General features: G+C 33.1%; 1 long non-coding RNA gene across 3 annotated transcripts in view; it reads right to left on the bottom strand.

Moving 5' to 3' along the window:
* Positions 1 to 2,010: 2,010 nt before the first annotated feature.
* Positions 2,011 to 3,297, bottom strand: part of LOC106873053 (uncharacterized) — an 88,297-nt gene continuing 87,010 nt past the window's right edge. For all 3 annotated transcript variants that reach the window (XR_008264063.1, XR_001409835.2, XR_008264065.1), the window contains exon 5: positions 2,011 to 2,916. This is a non-coding gene — a long non-coding RNA (uncharacterized LOC106873053). The remainder of the gene's footprint in view (positions 2,917 to 3,297) is intronic.

The following is a 3,297-nucleotide window of genomic DNA, read 5'->3' as shown; positions in this document are numbered from 1 at the left end:
ATATATATATATATATATATATACGCATGATTTATGTATGGAGGTATGTATATTTATATGTACGCACACAAACACACAGATGCACAGAGCAGAAAAGAATATAGCAATAGACACACATGGAAAAACACACAAATACATACATACATTCATACATACATGCATACATACATACATACGTACATACGTACATACATACATATACAATACATACATATATGTTTACATACATACATATCCACATACATACATATATACATACACACACACATACATGCATACATACATATATATACCTACATACATTCATACATACATACATACATACATGCATACATACAAACATAGATACATGGATTTATGGACGAATTTATGATGTTGGTCTAAAATGGAGCTGACCTAAGAGGTAACACAGTAAAGAATGTGTTCAGTATATTAACGTTAGTTTCTGTCTAAAGCATTTTTGTATAAGAGACAACTTCAATATCTCTATTAATTCATCTTTTAGACTTAATCTAACTTCTGCCACTTGCATAAGAGCTGGACAATTCCACGCAATATATCGTTGTCATATTAAAGGAAGCTAATTCGAACAGGATGTAACTTGTGTTAATACATGGTCGCTTGATGTGCTGAGAATAACAGTGAAATGTTTCTCTGTATTCGCATTATAATGTCTTTGAAAAGAGGAGTGTTTTAATAATAGAAGCCGCAGTGCACTGAATATGGCGAAAAAAAGATGGATGCTGACGATTGGAAAGCCTTTAGCTACAATTCTGCTGGATTAACGGTGATGCCACAAAGCGTATCTAGGGTCGACTGTAATAGAAAAAATGTGGTTATAGGAAAAAAGATCTGTTCATTGACGATAAAATTACGTGTAAGATGGACAACAGACCTAGGGATCAAACTTGTTTACCTTTACTCAATCTGCAAGAAAAAGCAAGCGAATTAAAAGATATTTTCACATATGTATCTGGTACCTCTTAACCCATTGCGTGCCATGAGCCCCATTTGGGGATCAACTAAGAACAGTCTCCTCACTGCCGATTGTTTGTTGCATTTAAAGTGAAATGCTTATGTACTTTGCATTTGCAGAGGTGTGTTTAACGATATTCAGTAATTAAAGTTTGTCATTATTAACTCTAGCTAATTGTAGAGGATATTTTTGTCATAAATCGCAATTTTTGAACTACAAAAATATTGACTGTTTTCAAAACGCTTTTTTTTGTTCTTCTGCTTGTTTCGCATTTCCCATCTATATCATTCATTGATATTCCATACACATTCGCATTTGATATTATGGTTTCAAAAAAACTAAAATGTTTATTATTGCAATTGAATAGAAAAGGATAAATATGTTTTTTTCCGGCGATCTCCCTTTGCGACTGTTCGAAAAATTTATCATAATTTCCAAAATAATTCACATACGAAGAAAATTTAAATGCTATATATTGTTTTAATTCCTAAGACACCTGGCAGAGAGCTCCTTCAAATGCAGTTGCTGTGTACGTGACTGCAACACCCGTGTACGCCTGTACAGCCACAATGCGTAGTAGTTGAATAATGTTCTTGAGGCCACAATTTACTCACACGCAGCATATTTCAGAGCTTATCGCTAATTCAGTTCTTAACCAAATTGAAAACTGTTGACGTTTTTGTAGAGGACTGGTCCCTAGCAACATTTTGGTATAAACAAATTCAGATTTGATCCAGTAGAAAAAAGTTTACATCAAAATTTGAAGCGACGTTATAGGAGGGTAAGTAACGTTTCCACTCAAGTTCAGATCTAAATAACTTTTTTTTTATTTATTTTAAATGTAAAATATATTTATCTTAGCTTCAATGATAGAAGAAAGTGTGAAGAATTTCATAGTTTTGTTCCCATGTAATAAATATGTGTATCAAAAACTTTGGGTGGTAATATATGAAAAATAAAACAGGACAAAAAATTGGATTCGATTATAACTTTTTTTATTTTCAAAACAAAGTATATTTTAATTATGCTTAAATGATAGAGCTCAATTCGAGGAATTTCATGGTATCAGTCACATGCAATGAAGTTTTAAAAGAAAAAAGTTATAAGTGCTTGTTTCTCAAATTTGAGGGCGGTAATATAGTTCTATACTTTTTTAATGAATATAGTTCTGTAAGGGAACTTTTAATGTGTGTCAACGGCATCATTGTGGTAAGGAAAAGATTATCAACCACACCGCTAATTGACACATTTGACACATTATTAATTAGCATAACAGCATAACCTGGAAAAAACATGGATTACATGGAAAAATGCGAGCAAGAGAAATAATATTTTTTATATTATGAACCTGGAAAATTACAAGATAAGTTATTACATCCGGTAACGTACAGAACAAGAACATTTTTACTTAAAATATTGCAGCTGGGGATAAAATTTGACTATTGAAATTTATTTGATTTTAATTTATTAAGTAACATTATAATTAAACAAGGTACCATAGATGTAGCCTATTCAACAAACCAGATGATAAAAGACTGGTCTACATTGCCTTCAAATAATTCCTGGACGCCAGAGTACAATTCCTCTCTTTGCACCTGTAAATCTGTTGCCAAATGCAAAATTAACCGATTTGCAATGATTTTCTGATACCCAAAATCTTGGATCGTCTTCTTCAATTCATTTGTGATCAGAGTTCAGTTATGGTACGTCTGCTTACGCGAATCTGTCCATACATGGGCGGTTCATATCAAGGGGTACAGTTGATGATTTCTCACTGCGTGGTTTGTGTTCACTGCTTGTTTCCTTCTACTTAAACCTCTTCATCTCTCTGCGCACATTATTCTTGCGATTGTTGCTACCTTCATAATCGACTTGTTTTCTTCTGATACTGCATATCCTACACCGTCCTTCATCAAGACTTCACTGGGAGCAGGTTGCTTCTATTTGGGATAAAAACAATTTAGACGACCAGTGTTAATAAAAAATATTATACCTGCTTTTGCATTACTTTTTGTACAACCAGTGTGAGAGTGAGTGTGTGTGGGCATGTCTGTGTGTGTCTACATAGAAGAAATATATATCGCTGGATAGAAAAGTAAATGGACAGATAGATAAACTAAATTACATGTAATATATCCAAGTGCTACGAGTTAGGTCGTCGATATAAAGCAGGCGAAAACAGAACTACATCACATATAAAACATTCATCCACTCATACGCACACACACAACTCACACATACACAGACACACAGACTCACAGAAATACATTCATTCATACACATATTTCTTATAAATACACAAAATACAGACATATATATAT

Source organism: Octopus bimaculoides, chromosome 4 (assembly GCF_001194135.2).
Source record: "Octopus bimaculoides isolate UCB-OBI-ISO-001 chromosome 4, ASM119413v2, whole genome shotgun sequence".
NCBI classification, from domain to species: Eukaryota; Metazoa; Mollusca; class Cephalopoda; order Octopoda; family Octopodidae; genus Octopus; species Octopus bimaculoides.
The sequence above is the reverse complement of the archived record's forward strand: the minus strand, read 5'-3'. Positions and strand labels throughout refer to the sequence as shown.